Consider the following 24,019-nt stretch of genomic DNA (forward strand, 5'->3'; position numbering starts at 1 on the left):
CTTCAGTGAGCTCTAGCATGTCATCATCCGAGACAACGCCGCGGGTGGTGTTCATGGTACGGTGCGGGGTTACTGTTGCTTGGGTGTCCCCAAATGATACTAGCTGAGGCAGTTTCTCAAATTGCTTTTGATCGCGGAGCTCCAGGAGGAGGTCACCGCTAGCCATCCTCGACACCTTATATCCTGGACCAAAAAGTTCGGTAAGAGACTTAGATACAAGGAACGGGGAGATTGTTCGCACTTGTTTAGCTGGTTTTTCTGCGTGTATTACATGAAAACGAGGAAAATTCTGGACTTGGCGTCCGAAAAACTGGAAGATCTCTTCGGTCCGCCCTCGTTTCTGAGGGCGATCAGGGAGTTTAGGAAAAGCGTTTTCCATGAGTATAGTTGAGTTTTCGGCCGCGATGCCGACCACCCACCATGGAGCCCAACAGGGGGACGTGACAGGACTTTCTGCTAGAGAAACCCTGCCAACGCCAGCCGTACATCGCTGCTATAACCAAATACAGCATAACCAAGGCTGGCTAGCTACACAAGGTTAACCCTTGCCGCCGGGAAACTAGGAAGTGAGGAGAAGTGATGAGAAGACAGGAAAGATGAAAAAGGCGAGAGAGAAAGACGAAGATTGGAGAGGAGGACAGGAAAAGGCGACTGCCGATTTCCCCCGGGTGGGTCAGTCCGGGGGTGCCGTCTATGTGAAGCCGAGGCCGAAGAGGTGTGTTGCCTCCGCCGGGGGGCCTTAAAGGTCCAAACACCCAGCTTCTGCTCAACCCCCAGGATCCCCTTTTCCCCAGACACGGCTAAGCCGCGCACGGCTACACGCGGGAGGGTCCAACCCTCGTGTGCTCGGGTACGTGGTGTCGCAACACACCAAACGACTGCTGACGCAGACGCCCCTGCGGGGCCCGCCAACTTGAAGTTATAAAAACCGGGGTAAATTTCGAGATAAGCAAACTCACAAAAGTAGAAGGCCCTGGCCATGGGAAGACCATATAAAGCCTTTTAAGGTAGGTGCCAGCAGCCGCAAAATTTCTTGCAAAAGCGAAATATAGCAGAAGCGGTATTTTTCTGTAGATCACTTTTGCAACGTATTTTACAATTTGACACCCGACATGTTGGGCATCTACGGGCAACAGCAATTCTTGCACAGATCATAGCAAATACTGTTGCACCTAGGTATAAATAGACACATAGGTATAGGTACAGTCACCGACTGACTTTCCGGACTCCGAAAATTCGGACATGATTACTCGGTCTGCTTCACGGCACCGCCATTCTCCCCATGGACCATAATGTATAACAACTTCCGAAAGTTCGGACGCCTTGCAACCTCTCATCTGATTTTTCGGACACTCCTTGAGCCAACTTGATCGAGAGCACCATGCACCGACTCGGATTGTTGCATGGTTCTACTTGCTGAACGCCATTTTTGTTTTGAATGGAGCCTCCTTGCTGCCCCACGAAGTGGCGCTACTGCAAATCCCTGCTCATCATCCATAGTTTCTGCCTGGTTTGTAGCTACAGCAGTTCCGGTCTCAGCTTAGTATGCCATGTCAAGACAATCCAGCAGCTGATTTGTTTGTTTCTTCGTGCATGACGCTGCGAGTAGGCCAGGTTTTTGTTTGTGCAACTGATGTCGGCGTGACGATGTTTGACGAAGCAAGATGGGCCAATTCATTTCACTAATATCTAGAATAGCTACCTGTAAGCACCATCTACCTTTCAACAACATTTGCAAAGCAAAAAACCTCATCCTGAAAAGTCTGCACATGAAGACATCAGTAGCATCATCAGCGTGGGGCCTCAAGATAATTCGGCAAGCCAAGAAATTACTGACAGCACGAGTGCAAGCATGCCAACAGGAAATCAGTGGCTGAATAATGCACCTTCTACCAATTGGTAGACAGTGCATTTTCGCAAAGCCCTAACTACAGCAGATCATTGTTCAGGAGTTCCCGAATGCACAACTCTATGCCATTTTCACGCCGACTCTAGGGAAGCACCTCTGCACAGTTGCAAGGAAAAAAGCTAGATGCCCCAAGAGAAATGAGCCCACTCAAGCCATGGAAGTTATGTTTACCTTGTCTTCCTACAACTACTCAAAACCTAGGACTGCTGTTTTGCACAAGGGAACAAACGTCAACATTGGTGCCTCGCCCAACACAAGTGGTCTGCGCCGTAGAAGGTGCCATCAGTCAGCCCACAGATGAGGCCCACATCAGTGCTGTCAGTGTGCTGTACAAATTGCAGAAGCACAGCCTACAAGCTTGTCTGCCTTAGTGTGATCGCACCAATGAACGAAAACCAACGAATCAAGTTTGTTTCGTGCCGAGAACAGTTGCCTCATGCTGGATTTTCCTACAATTCTTTCTAACCACAGATAATGCTTGGTTTGTTGTGTAGGCATGTAAATAATGAAAAGGCCTGCATCACTATCTCTTAAAAAAATCATGTAACAAAGCACGTACAGTACACAGGTGCAGTGTCTATCACATACGATTTCGTGCAGTAGAGGCTACATCGGATAAACCGGCTAATGTATAAATGACTGGCAGCGTGACCAAGCAAACTTGATGCGTGGGTCAGTTAGCAGTGGTAGTGCACTCCTCTCGGCGCACATGCACCTATGTTTGAAAGCTGCTTGATCGTGACAAAATATAAAGACAAAAGCGCTGGAGAGATATCTGAGGCTTTTCTTATATGTATGACGAGGAACCTAGCACTAGCTCCCCAAGCAGAGAATTACTAGACAGTGAAACTGCTTCTTATCATTGTAAAACAAGTGTCACGCTCACCATGTGATGCATCCTTTTCGTTTCTGTGCGAACAGCATGTATTCAGATCTATTCTCCCCCTTTCACCTTTTGCACAATATCACTGTGCGAGCAATAATACTGAACTGTTAGTAGCAGTCTGTCATGTTGCCTCCTTTCTTTCCTTGTGAATTGTGTGCTAAATAAGGCTTTTTTTGGTTAAAGAGTGTTAGTTTAACACATGAACTAGCGCCATGGCACTTTGCAATAAAGGAGTTATAATTATCTAAAAATATGTCCATGCAGAACAGTGTCAAAAGAACACCTTAAAGAAAGAACATGAGCGTATCTATCATAAAGACCAATCCTTGTCTTTTTTCCTTAACATAATTTTCAATACCGATATTGAAGTACAAGCTCACCATATTATATCACCTTGTCAATGAAGCAAGGCACAATGGTGCCCAACTGTCGCGGGACCAACTTGGATGTGGAGATCAGCGCAGATCAGCAACATAGCATGGTCTGTTTACACTTCTTCTCCAGGTCCAGCAATACCTATAGCAGCTATAAAACAAGTGAGCTTAGAATCAGAAGCGAAACAATATAAAAAGTGACACTGAACAACGCAACTGTCGTTGAGCATAAATAGGATCGAAATGCTGACATTATGCCCATAAGTAACTTCACTTTGAGCAACAAAGCATCCAATTTAAGAAAGATTATATGTATGAGCTATCTATGTGAGAAAGATTAATCGAACGCCCTCTATTTGCCATACCCCTCCCTTTATGCATGGATGTCTTCCTGACTGAGTGAACTGGGCTGATCCCAAGTATAGTGTAATTAAAGTTTGTCACTTGGTGGGCTAATCCCGATACCATTGCATGACTTGTACAATAATTTTAATGTGTATTGTAATGCTGGCCATCCTGCAGGCACTGCAACATTATAGCACCCATAAGGCTAATGGTATTACCTGATAAGGTTAACTAGTAAGTGTCCCCAGAAGCATAACTCGGCATGTATACTCGGAGGCCATTATTATAAGAGAAGCAATACCAGAGGTGAAGCTTTATCCTGTGCCATATGCAAAATGGCTGAGCACACCCAGCTTTTTGGTTACATTCTCACTTGTGACCACTGCAACAGGCTGACTGACATGCGTAACCAGCAGTTTGTAGGACCACATTTTCATAACCTGCAATTTTTTTTACATCTGAAGAGATCAGCCTCAAGCTCCATGATGCGCTGCACTCGAGAAGCATTATAAACTGGCAACATTTAAATGCTATGCTGCATGGTTTGTTGCATGCTTTAGGAATTTACTTATTTATTATACACATAGCTCATAGGCTCCAGTTGGAGTATTGCATGAGGTGGCAAGAAAACAAATTCTGAACTAACAAGGAGAACATTCAACAAAACAAGTCAGACCAAAGAAGAAAAAATAACATACTCTCATAATAGGACTATGTATCTGGCAGCTAGCTTATAAAAAAGACAATTAGGAATGTTTTACTACTGGTAGCGCTTTAGGGGATGGAATGTAGAATTCCAAGCTTCGTACACTTTTAAGCCACCTTTCGTGGCTTTTTGTTTTGAAGTCCTATTCTCTGTACTATTATAGAAATGAATACCCCCTCCAAAATTAAACGAAGAAAAACATGTAATGCACAGTAATGTAACACAATAATGTAATGCACAACAGTGAATACTTAGAAAAATGTAATTAAGAACATGGAGTCTATGTGGGCACAGATGTTAGAAGTCTACATGAAAGCATAATAATAAAGGTGGGCAAAGCATTTATGCTTTTGTCGGGCAACCTGCAGCAAGACATACAGTTAAAAGGATATGCATGCCTCACAACACAGTCCCTAAAAATATCTGTCACAATACAGTGAGTAGGTATATCATGCATATCTACAATAGCCCCTAATTAAATTTAACTCAGAGGTTGCTACCTATGTAACTTGATCAAACTGAAGGTGGGCCAAATTCTAAATATACGATTCAAGTAGACAGAAAATGGACATATGAAAATGCATCTACAGCAAAAGTGTTGTACATTATGTCATACCTGCCAACCTGTGAACATAATATTTTGTAAAAATGCTGCAGACACTAAATTCTTTGTTGGGGACATAGCACACATTATTTTAAAGCTTGCTCTCAGCACCCCCATTGTTGCATACACACACACATTATTAATAAAGGGAAAATCGCACATCTACCCACTCGTTGCAATTGCTACAAAAGAAACCCGTACGGATTCCTCGAAAGGAAAGCCTCACATTTGAAAAAAAGAAACCGTCCAGGTCTGGGACTCAAACCCGGGACCACCGCCTTTCCGGGACAGCCGCTTTACCATCTAAGATAACCAGGCGGCTAGCAGATGGCCCGGCGAAGTCGAATTTGTCGACAACATGAAGCAAAGGCAAGGGTCTGACGTAATAGTTCTGCGTAAACGCGCAAGGTGTAGAGAAGTAATGAATAAAGGGGAAAAAAATATTACGTCAAACCCTTGCCTTTGCTTCGTGTTGTCAACTAATTCGACTTCGCCCTGCCATGTGCTAGCCACCTGGTTATCTCAGATGGTAGAGTGGCTGCCTCGGAAAGGCGGTAGTCCCGGGTTCGAGTCCCGGACCAGGACGAATTTTTCTTCAACCTGTGCGGCTTTCCTTTTGAGGAACACATACGGGTTTCCTTTGTAGCAAATGGTACGAGCGTGTGGATGTCTGATTTTCCCTTTATTAATTACTTCTCTCCACCTCGTGTGTTTGCGCAGAACTATTATGTCACACACACATTATCAACCATTATTTAACTTGTCGTGCAGCACAAAAAGCAGCAGCGAACTTGAAACCAGTAACTGACAACATTGTTTTTTTTAGACTACAGAGCTTTACGCTGCTTCAGGAATTTATCTGACCAAACTTCCCAAAAGCAAGTGCCCCTCTGATGTACTCGTTAGAGATATTGCATCGTTAATAATAAAGCAGTACAAGTACCATTACAATTAATTTTTTACATGCATTTTAACAATGTCATGCCATCAATCTCTCAACAGCTTCAAAACATCTTAACCAACACAACTTCATTGTCTTTCTAAAGTGACATTCATAAAATTGTAAAATGAGCCCACATTTGTAAACCCACGCAAAATTCAGGAGAGTTTCCAAACATGGATGATACCAACAAAATCTGCAGCTCGTGTAAGTGGCAGCAACTGCTTTGCACACACCTTGTCACAGCATGCACATCAGGTACTTTTCCGTGCTGTTGAGGCTGCAGAAGTGCCGCAGGTGCATATGTGGAGGTGCCTCTGGTTCACAAAATCTTGCCATCCCTAAAAAATAATAAATGCTTAATTTATTGTAATCCCTGCTGAAACTGCAAACTTGTGATATAAAAAGATCACGTCACATTTTGAAAAAAGTCTCATACAACCAGTTACATGAAGCTGCAACTGGTTGTGCAAATATCTGATTGTAACATCACAGGCGGTTAAATAACGCGTAAATCGAACTGTAGCAAACATGAATCTACTATGAAAAGATATACACAAACGTACAGCTGTATAACGTGAAATGTGAATTGTACTATCAAAAAATTCCGTAGGATATGAAAAGCGTTCCAAAACCTAATTTGTTTATGCGGCGCAACAAAGCACTGCTCCCAAAGGACGATGCGCTCAAAATTACAACAGACCACCTCTTTTTCTGGAGAGACAATACAGAAAAGAGAAAGATTTTTCGATCAAAAAGAAACATTGCTTATGTAATTTCGGCTTCTCTGCAAGATCGGAACCCTTTACAAGTACACGAAAACACACAGGACATAAATACACGTCATCTGACGACACTCTATAAACAGAAGAATTTCCATACAAGCTAAAAATCGGGCCATGCGTCGACGAAGGAATCGGGTGCTATCTCGCGCAGCTGTTAGCTGTGAAGACGACACATCGACGTACTACTTCTAGAAATGCCTATACCATTTCTCAATGAAAAATTATGTACACAAACAATAACTTTCTTTGCTTGAATTTTTGTGCCCATTTATATCAAAGAACCACGCGCGCTAGCGTGCTTCATAGGTGAAAGTAAATAAACCACAGATAGAGCTGTTGGTAATATGAATACGTTTTAGGGCAATTTCCATGGAACTTTTTGCTAAATGTGCACTGCGGCATGAAGAACAACCATTTGAAAAGCACATTTATAATTCTTACTGCTTTACGAATCCGGATTCGGTTGTTGTACGGATCTTGCGATACGTACAACAGCGCACACTTCACGAACCATAGACAGGAAGAATGCGCGCAAGCGCCGGACTTACCTTTCTCGGCGTACTCGGAAAACGCTCCTTCTAGTGTCACAGGTGCCGCGGCATCGACTGCACCAACGGTTCTTCCGGCGCACGCAGTTGAATTGCGGATCAACTACAGGACGTAAGAGCACAACTTTCACCAAATTCTTCCGTACAGTGCGATACGATGCGACAGTGCCAGAGGAGGAGATCCTTTTCATGAGCCCGGAACAAAGGAAGCGCGAAGGGTCATATCTTCGACATCGGCGCACCACACGAAGAATACTGCGGGCTACATTACGCGGTCCCAGGGGTTTTGTGATTCTCAATGCATACAAAATGCACCACAATTTCTCTCGGCACAGCGTACACACGAATAAACAACTACATCGGACGGCGTCAATACACAGCAAGCACTCACATGTAGCGACAACTGCAGACGGCAAAATAATATCACCTGTAACTTTACCGGCGCTACCTGTGGTGCCATCTGTAGGCCGCCACCGAAAGCGACCGTGCTTTCGGTGATCGCATGGATGGTGACGGCGTTGTATTTCGATGTTATGCGAGTCGTACAGCGTCTTGTACGACGTGTTTCAGCAACGTTGCTTTTAATAGAGAGGACAGCAATCTGCGCATACGCGGTATAAACGTCTTACCCACTTGAAAAACACAACAGGAAATTTTCAGTCTGTCGAATTTTGGGACGTTGTGACTGTCGTTCTGTTCTCTGTAGTGTGACGTCCTGTAGTCGAAAATTCTGTAGTTTCTGATCAATATTTGATGAAAAATTGACAGAGACCACTTTAAGGATATGTAAAATTATTAATACGAAAAAAAAATTAAAAAAAAGAAGTAGAGAAAAAAATGCTTTCGCCTACGATTCGAACTTCGGATCTACCCGTCCCGAGACAAGTATCTTACCACTGCACCAAGCCGAGCATAACTGCTATTAAATTGTTTAAGCTATGCCAACAGTGTAAATTGCTGTCTGGGTTGCAGTTTACATTTACATATTAAAAGCCAAGATGCGCTTTCACTTCACCGCGTCAACTGCCGCATCTCTAGATGAGCAACAGTGTTGTTACCATCGACAGGTACATCGTGGAGTGCTAGACCATCGATTTTGCTGTAACGATATCCATATTTGATAAGAAATTCAGAAGTAGACAACGGTGACCGGAGACACTGAGGGTTGTTACTGCTAATTTCGACAGTTGTCTCTTGCTCTTTACACTTTTGAGCTCGCATATAATTCGTGTTCAATGCTATATAGCTACATAAACACTCGTGGGTGAGTCTTCATCCCGACAGAATACTGGCTTCTCACGGCAGCGCTGTACCAGATTAATGAGACCCGAGCGAGACAGCTTTTCACGCAACTTTGTGGAACAATCCAAAACTTCCTTTCCGCTTCGCATAAGCTTGTGCAATATTTCTGGGAAATTAACTAATGTGTCAGTGTAACCGCACATGTAAGTCCACAGGCCTGTGTGCCCCATCTTACCAAATAAAACAAAGCGGATACGCAGCCATTCCCGCAGATGGTATGATTTTGATCAGCGGCCGATTTTGAGGAGGCCGGTAGGGCGTTGCTGGTGCCGCGTCGTCACGGCACAATTATAACAATTGGCCACGTCGACTTTAATACCGGTGTCGGTGCTATCAATATTGCCGCCTTCAGAGAAGCACGATTGAATACCGCGCAAGAGAAAAGTACAGTGTACACCACCGATGCGAAGCTGACATTTTAAAGGGCCGCGACGGAAAGTGCTTCTGTTGCGACTTCAGAACTCTTGGCCGTCGCGACCGAATGTTTCTGTTGCGACGTCAGCATTGCTGTCGTAACGCCAGAAATGTCTGTCGCAACTACAAAAACGTTAGGAACTTCTGTCGTACAACAGAAATTTCTGTAGTTGCAGCAGGAATTCCTGTTGTCTTTTTCAACTGGGCAGGACCGGGAATCGGTTTGAAATTCGCAGCTAGCATATCGCAGTTTGGTCTGTGAATGTTCCGAGGTTGTCACGCAATTTCGGTAGAGCTTGATAATGGCCCCAATTTAGCACTAGGGGCTAAATTGTCAGGATGTAGAACAATAAAAAAGTTCCTCCCCAGTTCTATTCAAGCATTAAACTGGTATGCATGATACCATCCAGTGTGGTTGCCACAAAGCTCCAGATTAAACCAGCTTTTGTGCCAAACAGGCGACCCTATATGGTGCCACTGCGTCCAGTATAAGCCAGTTTAGTTGCGAACAGGGCCCCTGTTATATTTCTGCGTGAACTGGTCGTGCCTATACCTGCTTGCATGCCAAACGGGACCCCGCTCAGCGGTGTTCGTGTGTGAACTGGTCCTGTTTATACCTCTTTGCATGCCAAACGGGACCCCGTTCAGACCTGTTCGTGTGTAAACTGGTCCAGTTTACACCTGTTTGCATGCCAAACGGGACCCCGTTCAGACCTGTTCGTGTGTAAACTGGTCCTGTTTACACCTGTTTGTTGCTAAACAGGTCCCTGTTAAAACCAGTTTAAACCTGTATAACCCAGTTTGAATTTAAATAGGATTTTCTAATAGGGATGTGCATACTTAAAACGCGTTTTGGCAGAAAACCATGTGCGGGTGCTAAAAAGAGCAGCATCGGCATGCTTTTCACGTCGTTTGGTAGAAATCCACGTGCGCGTTCTGCCAAAAGCACCATTTGCATGCATATCGTGTGGTTTTGCAGGAAACTGCGTCCGCGTCTATCAAAAGATGCATGTGCATGCTTAAAACGCGTTTTGGCACAAATCCATGTGCGGGTGCTAAAAAGAGCAGCATCGGCATGCTTTTCACGTCATTTGGTAGAAATACACGTTTCACGTTCTGCCAAAAGCACCATTTGCATGCATATCATGTGGTTTTGCAGAAAACTGCGTCCGCGTCTACAAAATGATGCATGTGCATGCTTAAAACGCGTTTTGGCACAAATCCATGTGCGGGTGCTAAAAAGAGCAGCATCGGCATGCTTTTCACGTCGTTTGGCAGAAATCCACGTGCGCGTTCTGCCAAAAGCACCATTTGCATGCATATCGTGTGGTTTTGCAGAAAACTGCGTCCACGTCTACCAAAAGATGCATGTGCATGCTTAAAACGCGTTTTGGCACAAATCCATGTGCGGGTGCTAAAAAGAGCAGCATCGGAATGATTTTCACGTCGTTTGGTAGAAATCCACGTTCGCGTTCTGCCAAAAGCACCATTTGCATGCATATCGTGCGGTTTGGAGAAAACTGAGTCCGCGTCTACCAAAAGATGCATGTGCATGCTTAAAACGCGTTTTGGCACAAATCCATGTGCGGGTGCTAAAAAGAGCAGCATCGGCATGCTTTTCACGTCGTTTGGTAGAAATCCACGTGCGCGTTCTGCCAAAAGCACCATTTGCATGCATATCGTGTGGTTTTGCAGAAAACTGCGTCCGCGTCTACCAAAAGATGCATGTGCATGCTTAAAACGCTTTTTGGCACAAATCCATGTGCGGGTGCTAAAAAGAGCAGCATCGGCATGCTTTTCACGTCGTTTGGTAGAAATCCACGTGCGCGTTCTGCCAAAAGCACCATTTGCATGCATATCGTGCGGTTTTGCAGAAAACTGCGTCCGCGTCTACCAAAACATGCATGTGCATGCTTAAAACGCGCTTTGGCACAAATCCATGTGCGGGTGCTAAAAAGAGCAGCATCGGCATGCTTTTCACGTCGTTTGGTAGAAATCCACGTGCGCGTTCTGCCAAAAGCACCATTTGCATGCATATCGTGTGGTTTTGCAGAAAACTGCGTCCGCGTCTACCAAAAGATGCATGTGCATGCTTAAAACGCGTTTTGGCACAAATCCATGTGCGGGAGCTAAAAAGAGCAGCATCGGCATGCTTTTCACCTCGTTTGGTAGAAATCCACGTGCGCGTTCTGCCAAAAGCACCATTTGCATGCATATCGTGTGGTTTTGCAGAAAACTGCGTCCGCGTCTACCAAAAGATGCATGTGCATGCTTAAAACGCGTTTTGGCACAAATCCATGTGCGGGTGCTAAAAAGAGCAGCATCGGCATGCTTTTCACGTCGTTTGGTAGAAATCCACGTGCGCGTTCTGCCAAAAAGCACCATTTGCATGCATATCGTGTGGTTTTGCAGAAAACTGCGTCCGCGTCTATAAAAAAGATGCATGTGCATGCTTAAAACGCGTTTTGGCACAAATCCATGTGCGCGTGCTAAAAAGAGCAGCATCGGCATGCTTTTCACGTCGTTTGGTAGAAATCCACGTGCGCGTTCTGCCAAAAGCACCATTTGCATGCATATCGTGTGGTTTTGCAGAAAACTGCGTCCGCGTCTACCAAAAGATGCATGTGCATGCTTAAAACGAGTTTTGGCACAAATCCATGTGCGGGTGCTAAAAAGAGCAGCATCGGCATGCTTTTCACGTCGTTTGGTAGAAATCCACGTGCGCGTTCTGCCAAAAGCACCATTTGCATGCATATCGTGCGGTTTTGCAGAAAACTGCGTCCGCGTCTACCAAAAGATGCATGTGCATGCTTAAAACGCGTTTTGGCACAAATCCATGTGCGGGTGCTAAAAAGAGCAGCATCTGCATGCTTTTCACGTCGTTTGGTAGAAATCCACGTGCGCGTTCTGCCAAAAGCACCATTTGCATGCATATCGTGTGGTTTTGCAGAAAACTGCGTCCGCGTCTACCAAAAGATGCATGTGCATGCTTAAAACGCGTTTTGGCACAAATCCATGTGCGGGTGCTAAAAAGAGCAGCATCGGCATGCTTTTCACGTCGTTTGGTAGAAATCCACGTGCGCGTTCTGCCAAAAGCACCATTTGCATGCATATCGTGTGGTTTTGCAGAAAACTGCGTCCGCGTCTACCAAAAGATGCATGTGCATGCTTAAAACGCGTTTTGGCACAAATCCATGTGCGGGAGCTAAAAAGAGCAGCATCGGCATGCTTTTCACGTCCTTTGGTAGAAATCCACGTGCGCGTTCTGCCAAAAGCACCATTTGCATGCATATCGTGTGGTTTTGCAGAAAACTGCGTCCGCGTCTACCAAAAGTTGCATCTGCATGCTTAAAACGCGTTTTGGCACAAATCCATGTGCGGGTGCTAAAAAGAGCAGCATCGGCATGCTTTTCACGTCGTTTGGTAGAAATCCACGTGCGCGTTCTGCCAAAAGCACCATTTGCATGCATATCGTGTGGTTTTGCAGAAAACTGCGTCCGCGTCTACCAAAAGATGCATGTGCATGCTTAAAACGAGTTTTGGCACAAATTCATGTGCGGGTGCTAAGAAGAGCAGCATCGGCATGCTTTTCACGTCGTTTGGTAGAAATCCACGTGCGCGTTCGGCCAAAAGCACCATTTGCATGCATATCGTGTGGTTTTGCAGAAAACTGCGTCCGCGTCTACCAAAAGATGCATGTGCATGCTTAAAACGCGTTTTGGCACAAATCCATGTGCGGGTGCTAAAAAGAGCAGCATCGGCATGCTTTTCACGTCGTTTGGTAGAAATCCACGAGCGCGTTCGGCCAAAAGTACCATTTGCATGCATATCGTGTGGTTTTGCAGAAAACTGCGTCCGCGTCTACCAAAATATGCATGTGCATGCTTAAAACGAGTTTTGGCACAAATTCATGTGCGGGTGCTAAAAAGAGCAGCATCGGCATGCTTTTCACGTCGTTTGGTAGAAATCCACGTGCGCGTTCTGCCAAAAGCACCATTTGCATGCATATCGTGTGGTTTTGCAGAAAACTGCGTCCGCGTCTACCAAAAGATGCATGTGCATGCTTAAAACGCGTTTTGGCACAAATCCATGTGCGGGTGCTAAAAAGAGCAGCATCGGCATGCTTTTCACGTCGTTTGGTAGAAATCCACGAGCGCGTTCGGCCAAAAGTACCATTTGCATGCATATCGTGTGGTTTTGCAGAAAACTGCGTCCGCGTCTACCAAAATATGCATGTGCATGCTTAAAACGCGTTTTGGCACAAATCCATGTGCGGGTGCTAAAAAGAGCAGCATCGGCATGCTTTTCACGTCGTTTGGTAGAAATCCACGTGCGCGTTCTGCCAAAAGCACCATTTGCATGCATATCGTGCGGTTTTGCAGAAAACTGCGTCCGCGTCTACCAAAAGATGCATGTACATGCTTAAAACGCTTTTTGGCACAAATACATGTGCGGGTGCTAAAAAGAGCAGCATCGGCATGCTTTTCACGTCGTTTGGTAGAAATCCACGTGCGCGTTCTGCCAAAAGCACCATTTGCATGCATATCGTGCGGTTTTGCAGAAAACTGCGTCCGCGTCTACCAAAAGATGCATGTGCATGCTTAAAACGCGTTTTGGCACAAATCCATGTGCGGGTGCTAAAAAGAGCAGCATCGGCATGCTTTTCACGTCGTTTGGTAGAAATCCACGTGCGCGTTCTGCCAATAGCACCATTTGCATGCATATGGTGCGGTTTTGCAGAAAACTGCGTCCGCGTCTACCAAAAGATGCATGTGCATGCTTAAAACGCGTTTTGGCACAAATCCATGTGCGGGTGCTAAAAAGAGCAACATCGGCATGCTTTTCACGTCGTTTGGTAGAAATCCACGCGCGCGTTCTGCCAAAAGCACGATTTTCATGCATATCGTGTGGTTTTGCAGAAAACTGCGTCCGCGTCTACCAAAAGATGCATGTGCATGCTTAAAACGCGTTTTGGCACAAATCCATGTGCGGGTGCTAAAAAGAGCAGCATCGGCACGCTTTTCACGTCGTTTGGTAGAAATCCACGTGCGCGTTCTGCCAAAAGCACCATTTGCATGTATATCGTGTGGTTTTCCAGAAAACTGCGTCCGCGTCTACCAAAAGATGCATGTGCATGCTTAAAACGCGTTTTGGCACAAATCCATGTGCGGGTGCTAAAAAGAGCAGCATCGGCATGCTTTTCACGTCGTTTGGTAGAAATCCACGTGCGCGTTCTGCCAAAAGCACCATTTGCATGCATATCGTGTGGTTTTGCAGAAAACTGCGTCCGCGTCTACCAAAAGATGCATGTGCATGCTTAAAACGCTTTTTGGCACAAATCCATGTGCGGGTGCTAAAAAGAGCAGCATCGGCATGCTTTTCACGTCGTTTGGTAGAAATCCACGTGCGCGTTCTGCGAAAAGCACCATTTGCATGCATATCGTGCGGTTTTGCAGAAAACTGCGTCCGCGTCTACCAAAACATGCATGTGCATGCTTAAAACGCGTTTTGGCACAAATCCATGTGCGGGTGCTAAAAAGAGCAGCATCGGCATGCTTTTCACGTCGTTTGGTAGAAATCCACGTGCGCGTTCTGCCAAAAGCACCATTTGCATGCATATCGTGTGGTTTTGCAGAAAACTGCGTCCGCGTCTACCAAAAGATGCATGTGCATGCTTAAAACGCGTTTTGGCACAAATCCATGTGCGGGAGCTAAAAAGAGCAGCATCGGCATGCTTTTCACCTCGTTTGGTAGAAATCCACGTGCGCGTTCTGCCAAAAGCACCATTTGCATGCATATCGTGTGGTTTTGCAGAAAACTGCGTCCGCGTCTACCAAAAGATGCATGTGCATGCTTAAAACGCGTTTTGGCACAAATCCATGTGCGGGTGCTAAAAAGAGCAGCATCGGCATGCTTTTCACGTCGTTTGGTAGAAATCCACGTGCGCGTTCTGCCAAAAAGCACCATTTGCATGCATGTCGTGTGGTTTTGCAGAAAACTGCGTCCGCGTCTATAAAAAAGATGCATGTGCATGCTTAAAACGCGTTTTGGCACAAATCCATGTGCGCGTGCTAAAAAGAGCAGCATCGGCATGCTTTTCACGTCGTTTGGTAGAAATCCACGTGCGCGTTCTGCCAAAAGCACCATTTGCATGCATATCGTGTGGTTTTGCAGAAAACTGCGTCCGCGTCTACCAAAAGATGCATGTGCATGCTTAAAACGAGTTTTGGCACAAATCCATGTGCGGGTGCTAAAAAGAGCAGCATCGGCATGCTTTTCACGTCGTTTGGTAGAAATCCACGTGCGCGTTCTGCCAAAAGCACCATTTGCATGCATATCGTGTGGTTTTGCAGAAAACTGCGTCCGCGTCTACCAAAAGATGCATGTGCATGCTTAAAACGCTTTTTGGCACAAATCCATGTGCGGGTGCTAAAAAGAGCAGCATCGGCATGCTTTTCACGTCGTTTGGTAGAAAACCACGTGCGCGTTCTGCCAAAAGCACCATTTGCATGCATATCGTGCGGTTTTGCAGAAAACTGCGTCCGCGTCTACCAAAAGATGCATGTGCATGCTTAAAACGCGTTTTGGCACAAATCCATGTGCGGGTGCTAAAAAGAGCAGCATCTGCATGCTTTTCACGTCGTTTGGTAGAAATCCACGTGCGCGTTCTGCCACAAGCACCATTTGCATGCATATCGTGTGGTTTTACAGAAAACTGCGTCCGCGTCTACCAAAAGATGCATGTGCATGCTTAAAACGCGTTTTGGCACAAATCCATGTGCGGGAGCTAAAAAGAGCAGCATCGGCATGCTTTTCACGTCCTTTGGTAGAAATCCACGTGCGCGTTCTGCCAAAAGCACCATTTACATGCATATCGTGTGGTTGTGCAGAAAACTGCGTCCGCGTCTACCAAAAGTTGCATCTGCATGCTTAAAACGCGTTTTGGCACAAATCCATGTGCGGGTGCTAAAAAGAGCAGCATCGGCATGCTTTTCACGTCGTTTGGTAGAAATCCACGTGCGCGTTCTGCCAAAAGCACCATTTGCATGCATATCGTGTGGTTTTGCAGAAAACTGCGTCCGCGTCTACCAAAAGATGCATGTGCATGCTTAAAACGAGTTTTGGCACAAATTCATGTGCGGGTGCTAAAAAGAGCAGCATCGGCATGCTTTTCACGTCGTTTGGTAGAAATCCACGTGCGCGTTCGGCCAAAAGCACCATTTGCATGCATATCGTGTGGTTTTGCAGAAAACTGCGTCCGCGTCTACCAAAAGATGCATGTGCATGCTTAAAACGAGTTTTGGCACAAATTCATGTGCGGGTGCTAAAAAGAGCAGCATCGGCATGCTTTTCACGTCGTTTGGTAGAAATCCACGTGCGCGTTCTGCCAAAAGCACCATTTGCATGCATATCGTGTGGTTTTGCAGAAAACTGCGTCCGCGTCTACCAAAAGATGCATGTGCATGCTTAAAACGCGTTTTGGCACAAATCCATGTGCGGGTGCTAAAAAGAGCAGCATCGGCATGCTTTTCACGTCGTTTGGTAGAAATCCACGAGCGCGTTCGGCCAAAAGTACCATTTGCATGCATATCGTGTGGTTTTGCAGAAAACTGCGTCCGCGTCTACCAAAATATGCATGTGCATGCTTAAAACACGTTTTGGCACAAATCCATGTGCGGGTGCTAAAAAGAGCAGCATCGGCATGCTTTTCACGTCGTTTGGTAGAAATCCACGTGCGCGTTCTGCCAAAAGCACCATTTGCATGCATATCGTGCGGTTTTGCAGAAAACTGCGTCCGCGTCTACCAAAAGATGCATGTACATGCTTAAAACGCTTTTTGGCACAAATAAATGTGCGGGTGCTAAAAAGAGCAGCATCGGCATGCTTTTCACGTCGTTTGGTAGAAATCCACGTGCGCGTTCTGCCAAAAGCACCATTTGCATGCATATCGTGCGGTTTTGCAGAAAACTGCGTCCGCGTCTACCAAAAGATGCATGTGCATGCTTAAAACGCGTTTTGGCACAAATCCATGTGCGGGTGCTAAAAAGAGCAGCATCGGCATGCTTTTCACGTCGTTTGGTAGAAATCCACGTGCGCGTTCTGCCAAAGCACCATTTGCATGCATATCGTGTGGTTTTGCAGAAAACTGCGTCCGCGTCTACCAAAAGATGCATGTGCATGCTTAAAACGCTTTTTGGCACAAATCCATGTGCGGGTGCTAAAAAGAGCAGCATCGGCATGCTTTTCACGTCGTTTGGTAGAAATCCACGTGCGCGTTCTGCCAAAAGCACCATTTGCATGCATATCGTGCGGTTTTGCAGAAAACTGCGTCCGCGTCTACCAAAACATGCATGTGCATGCTTAAAACGCGTTTTGGCACAAATCCATGTGCGGGTGCTAAAAAGAGCAGCATCGGCATGCTTTTCACGTCGTTTGGTAGAAATCCACGTGCGCGTTCTGCCAAAAGCACCATTTGCATGCATATCGTGCGGTTTTGCAGAAAACTGCGTCCGCGTCTACCAAAAGATGCATGTGCATGCTTAAAACGCGTTTTGGCACAAATCCATGTGCGGGAGCTAAAAAGAGCAGCATCGGCATGCTTTTCACCTCGTTTGGTAGAAATCCACGTGCGCGTTCTGCCAAAAGCACCATTTGCATGCATATCGTGTGGTTTTGCAGAAAACTGCGTCCGCGTCTACCAAAAGATGCATGTGCATGCTTAAAACGCGTTTTGGCACAAATCCATGTGCGGGTGCTAAAAAGAGCAGCATCGGCATGCTTTTCACGTCGTTTGGTAGAAATCCACGTGCGCGTTCTGCCAAAAAGCACCATTTGCATGCATATCGTGTGGTTTTGCAGAAAACTGCGTCCGCGTCTATAAAAAAGATGCATGTGCATGCTTAAAACGCGTTTTGGCACAAATCCATGTGCGCGTGCTAAAAAGAGCAGCATCGGCATGCTTTTCACGTCGTTTGGTAGAAATCCACGTGCGCGTTCTGCCAAAAGCACCATTTGCATGCATATCGTGTGGTTTTGCAGAAAACTGCGTCCGCGTCTACCAAAAGATGCATGTGCATGCTTAAAACGAGTTTTGGCACAAATCCATGTGCGGGTGCTAAAAAGAGCAGCATCGGCATGCTTTTCACGTCGTTTGGTAGAAATCCACGTGCGCGTTCTGCCAAAAGCACCATTTGCATGCATATCGTGCGGTTTTGCAGAAAACTGCGTCCGCGTCTACCAAAAGATGCATGTGCATGCTTAAAACGCGTTTTGGCACAAATCCATGTGCGGGTGCTAAAAAGAGCAGCATCTGCATGCTTTTCACGTCGTTTGGTAGAAATCCACGTGCGCGTTCTGCCAAAAGCACCATTTGCATGCATATCGTGTGGTTTTGCAGAAAACTGCGTCCGCGTCTACCAAAAGATGCATGTGCATGCTTAAAACGCGTTTTGGCACAAATCCATGTGCGGGTGCTAAAAAGAGCAGCATCGGCATGCTTTTCACGTCGTTTGGTAGAAATCCACGTGCGCGTTCTGCCAAAAGCACCATTTGCATGCATATCGTGTGGTTTTGCAGAAAACTGCGTCCGCGTCTACCAAAAGATGCATGTGCATGCTTAAAACGCGTTTTGGCACAAATCCATGTGCGGGAGCTAAAAAGAGCAGCATCGGCATGCTTTTCACGTCCTTTGGTAGAAATCCACGTGCGCGTTCTGCCAAAAGCACCATTTGCATGCATATCGTGTGGTTTTGCAGAAAACTGCGTCCGCGTCTACCAAAAGTTGCATCTGCATGCTTAAAACGCGTTTTGGCACAAATCCATGTGCGGGTGCTAAAAAGAGCAGCATCGGCATGCTTTTCACGTCGTTTGGTAGAAATCCACGTGCGCGTTCTGCCAAAAGCACCATTTGCATGCATATCGTGTGGTTTTGCAGAAAACTGCGTCCGCGTCTACCAAAAGATGCATGTGCATGCTTAAAACGAGTTTTGGCACAAATTCATGTGCGGGTGCTAAAAAGAGCAGCATCGGCATGCTTTTCACGTCGTTTGGTAGAAATCCACGTGCGCGTTCGGCCAAAAGCACCATTTGCATGCATATCGTGTGGTTTTGCAGAAAACTGCGTCCGCGTCTACCAAAAGATGCATGTGCATGCTTAAAACGCGTTTTGGCACAAATCCATGTGCGGGTGCTAAAAAGAGCAGCATCGGCATGCTTTTCACGTCGTTTGGTAGAAATCCACGAGCGCGTTCGGCCAAAAGTACCATTTGCATGCATATCGTGTGGTTTTGCAGAAAACTGCGTCCGCGTCTACCAAAATATGCATGTGCATGCTTAAAACGAGTTTTGGCACAAATTCATGTGCGGGTGCTAAAAAGAGCAGCATCGGCATGCTTTTCACGTCGTTTGGTAGAAATCCACGTGCGCGTTCTGCCAAAAGCACCATTTGCATGCATATCGTGTGGTTTTGCAGAAAACTGCGTCCGCGTCTACCAAAAGATGCATGTGCATGCTTAAAACGCGTTTTGGCACAAATCCATGTGCGGGTGCTAAAAAGAGCAGCATCGGCATGCTTTTCACGTCGTTTGGTAGAAATCCACGAGCGCGTTCGGCCAAAAGTACCATTTGCATGCATATCGTGTGTTTTTGCAGAAAACTGCGTCCGCGTCTACCAAAATATGCATGTGCATGCTTAAAACGCGTTTTGGCACAAATCCATGTGCGGGTGCTAAAAAGAGCAGCATCGGCATGCTTTTCACGTCGTTTGGTAGAAATCCACGTGCGCGTTCTGCCAAAAGCACCATTTGCATGCATATCGTGCGGTTTTGCAGAAAACTGCGTCCGCGTCTACCAAAAGATGCATGTACATGCTTAAAACGCTTTTTGGCACAAAAAAATGTGCGGGTGCTAAAAAGAGCAGCATCGGCATGCTTTTCACGTCGTTTGGTAGAAATCCACGTGCGCGTTCTGCCAAAAGCACCATTTGCATGCATATCGTGCGGTTTTGCAGAAAACTGCGTCCGCGTCTACCAAAAGATGCATGTGCATGCTTAAAACGCGTTTTGGCACAAATCCATGTGCGGTTGCTAAAAAGAGCAGCATCGGCATGCTTTTCACGTCGTTTGGTAGAAATCCACGTGCGCATTCTACCAAAAGCACCATTTGCATGCATATCGTGCGGTTTTGCAGAAAACTGCGTCCGCGTCTACCAAAAGATGCATGTGCATGCTTAAAACGCGTTTTGGCACAAATCCATGTGCGGGTGCTAAAAAGAGCAGAATCGGCATGCTTTTCACGTCGTTTGGTAGAAATCCACGTGCGCGTTCTGCCAAAAGCACCATTTGCATGCATATCGTGTGGTTTTGCAGAAAACTGCGTCCGCGTCTACCAAAAGATGCATGTGCATGCTTGAAACGCGTTTGGCACAAATCCATGTGCGGGTGCTAAAAAGAGCAGCATCGGCATGCTTTTCACGTCGTTTGGTAGAAATCCACGTTTCGCGTTCTGCCAAAAGCACCATTTGCATGCATATCGTGTGGTTTTGCAGAAAACTGCGTCCGCGTCTACCAAAAGATGCATGTGCATGCTTAAAACGCGTTTTGGCACAAATCCATGTGCGGGTGCTAAAAAGAGCAGCATCGGCATGCTTTTCACGTCGTTTGGTAGAAATCCACGTGCGCGTTCTCCCAAAAGCACCTATTGCATGCATATCGTGTGGTTTTGCAGAAAACTGCGTCCGCGTCTACCAAAAGATGCATGTGCATGCTTAAAACGAGTTTTGGCACAGATCCATGTGCGGGTGCTAAAAAGAGCAGCATCGGCATGCTTTTCACGTCGTTTGGTAGAAATCCACGTGCGCGTTCTGCCAAAAGCACCATTTGCATGCATATCGTGTGGTTTTGCAGAAAACTGCGTCCGCGTCTACCAAAAGATGCATGTGCATGCTTAAAACGCGTTTTGGCACAGATCCATGTGCGGGTGCTAAAAAGAGCAGCATCGGCATGCTTTTCACGTCGTTTGGTAGAAATCCACGTGCGCGTTCTGCCAAAAGCACCATTTGCATGCATATCGTGTGGTTTTGCAGAAAACTGCGTCCGCGTCTACCAAAAGATGCATGTGCATGCTTAAAACGCGTTTTGGCACAAATCCATGTGTGGGTGCTAAAAAGAGCAGCATCGGCATGCTTTTCACGTCGTTTGGTAGAAATCCACGAGCGCGTTCGGCCAAAAGTACCATTTGCATGCATATCGTGTGGTTTTGCAGAAAACTGCGTCCGCGTCTACCAAAATATGCATGTGCATGCTTAAAACGCGTTTTGGCACAAATCCATGTGCGGGTGCTAAAAAGAGCAGCATCGGCATGCTTTTCACGTCGTTTGGTAGAAATCCACGTGCGCGTTCTGCCAAAAGCACCATTTGCATGCATATCGTGCGGTTTTGCAGAAAACTGCGTCCGCGTCTACCAAAAGATGCATGTGCATGCTTAAAACGCTTTTTGGCACAAATCCATGTGCGGGTGCTAAAAAGAGCAGCATCGGCATGCTTTTCACGTCGTTTGGTAGAAATCCACGTGCGCGTTCTGCCAAAAGCACCATTTGCATGCATATCGTGCGGTTTTGCAGAAAACTTCGTCCGCGTCTACCAAAAGATGCATGTGCATGCTTAAAACGCGTTTGGCACAAATCCATGTGCGGGTGCTAAAAAGAGCAGCATCGGCATGCTTTTCACGTCGTTTGGTAGAAATCCACGTGCGCGTTCTTCCAAAAGCACCATTTGCATGCATATCGTGTGGTTTTGCAGAAAACTGCGTCCGCGTCTACCAAAAGATGCATGTGCATGCTTAAAACGCGTTTTGGCACAAATCCATGTGCGGGTGCTAAAAGAGCAGCACCGGCATGCTTTTCACGTCGTTTGGTAGAAATCCACGAGCGCGTTCGGCCAAAAGTACCATTTGCATGCATATCGTGTGGTTTTGCAGAAAACTGCGTCCGCGTCTACCAAAATATGCATGTGCACGCTTAAAACGCGTTTTGGCACAAATCCATGTGCGGGTGCTAAAAAGAGCAGCATCGGCATGCTTTTCACGTCGTTTGGTAGAAATCCACGTGCGCGTTCTGCGAAAAGCACCATTTGCATGCATATTGTGTGGTTTTGCAGAAAACTGCGTCCACGTCTACCAAAAGATGCATGTGCATGCTTAAAACGCGTTTTGGCGCAAATCCATGTGCGGGTGCTAAAAAGAGCAGCATCGTCATGCTTTTCACGTCGTTTGGTAGAAATCCACGTGCGCGTTCTGCCAAAAGCACCATTTGCATGCATATCGTGCGGTTTTGCAGAAAACTGCGTCCGCGTCTACCAAAAGATGCATGTGCATGCTTAAAACGCGTTTTGGCACAAATCCATGTGCGGGTGCTAAAAAGAGCAGAATCGGCATGCTTTTCACGTCGTTTGGTAGAAATCCACGTGCGCGTTCTGCCAAAAGCACCATTTGCATGCATATCGTGTGGTTTTGCAGAAAACTGCGTCCGCGTCTACCAAAAGATGCATGTGCATGCTTGAAACGCGTTTGGCACAAATCCATGTGCGGGTGCTAAAAAGAGCAGCATCGGCATGCTTTTCACGTCGTTTGGTAGAAATCCACGTGCGCGTTCTGCAAAAGCACCTATTGCATGCATATCGTGTGGTTTTGCAGAAAACTGCGTCCGCGTCTACCAAAAGATGCATGTGCATGCTTAAAACGCGTTTTGGCACAGATCCATGTGCGGGTGCTAAAAAGAGCAGCATCGGCATGCTTTTCACGTCGTTTGGTAGAAATCCACGTGCGCGTTCTGCCAAAAGCACCATTTGCATGCATATCGTGTGGTTTTGCAGAAAACTGCGTCCGCGTCTACCAAAAGATGCATGTGCATGCTTAAAACCGCGTTTTGGTACAAATCCATGTGCGGGTGCTAAAAAGAGCAGCATCGGCATGCTTTTCACGTCGTTTGGTAGAAATCCACGTGCGCGTTCTGCCAAAAGCACCATTTGCATGCATATCGTGTGGTTTTGCAGAAAACTGCGTCCGCGTCTACCAAAAGATGCATGTGCATGCTTAAAACGCGTTTTGGCACAAATCCATGTGCGGGTGCTAAAAATAGCAGCATCGGCATGCTTTTCACGTCGTTTGGTAGAAATCCCCGTGCGCGTTCTGCGAAAAGCACCATTTGCATGCATATCGTGTGGTTTTGCAGAAAACTGCGTCCGCGTCTACCAAAAGATGCATGTGCATGCTTAAAACGCGTTTTGGCACAAATCCATGTGCGGGTGCTAAAAAGAGCAGAATCGGCATGCTTTTCACGTCGTTTGGTAGAAATCCACGTGCGCGTTCTGCCAAAAGCACCATTTGCATGCATATCGTGTGGTTTTGCAGAAAACTGCGTCCGCGTCTACCAAAAGATGCATGTGCATGCTTGAAACGCGTTTGGCACAAATCCATGTGCGGGTGCTAAAAAGAGCAGCATCGGCATGCTTTTCACGTCGTTTGGTAGAAATCCACGTTTCGCGTTCTGCCAAAAGCACCATTTGCATGCATATCGTGTGGTTTTGCAGAAAACTGCGTCCGCGTCTACCAAAAGATGCATGTGCATGTTTAAAACGCGTTTTGGCACAAATCCATGTGCGGGTGCTAAAAAAAGCAGCATCGGCATGCTTTTCACGTCGTTTGGTAGAAATCTACGTGCGCGTTCGGCCAAAAGCACCATTTGCATGCATATCGTGTGGTTTTGCAGAAAACTGCGTCCGCGTCTACCAAAAGATGCATGTGCATGCTTAAAACGCGTTTTGGTACAAATCCATGTGCGGGTGCTAAAAAGAGCAGCATCGGCATGCTTTTCACGTAGTTTGGTAGAAATCCACGTGCGCGTTCTGCCAAAAGCACCTATTGCATGCATATCGTGTGGTTTTGCAGAAAACTGCGTCCGCGTCTACCAAAAGATGCATGTGCATGCTTAAAACGCGTTTTGGCACAGATCCATGTGCGGGTGCTAAAAAGAGCAGCATCGGCATGCTTTTCACGTCGTTTGGTAGAAATCCACGTGCGCGTTCTGCCAAAAGCACCATTTGCATGCATATCGTGTGGTTTTGCAGAAAACTGCGTCCGCGTCTACCAAAAGATGCATGTGCATGCTTAAAACGCGTTTTGGTACAAATCCATGTGCGGGTGCTAAAAAG

At 46.3% G+C, this 24,019-nt stretch overlaps 1 long non-coding RNA gene across 1 annotated transcript; it reads right to left on the reverse strand.

Moving 5' to 3' along the window:
- Positions 1-2,995: 2,995 nt before the first annotated feature.
- Positions 2,996-7,401, reverse strand: LOC142569075 (uncharacterized). The gene is made up of 3 exons (XR_012825635.1): positions 7,098-7,401; positions 6,001-6,105; positions 2,996-3,320 (listed from the first exon to the last, which is right to left on the reverse strand). It is a non-coding gene; the product is annotated as an uncharacterized LOC142569075 (long non-coding RNA).
- Between the last annotated feature and the right edge of the window lie 16,618 nt (positions 7,402-24,019).

The sequence above is a fragment of the Dermacentor variabilis genome, unplaced genomic scaffold (assembly GCF_050947875.1).
Source record: "Dermacentor variabilis isolate Ectoservices unplaced genomic scaffold, ASM5094787v1 scaffold_56, whole genome shotgun sequence".
NCBI lineage: Eukaryota > Metazoa > Arthropoda > Arachnida > Ixodida > Ixodidae > Dermacentor > Dermacentor variabilis.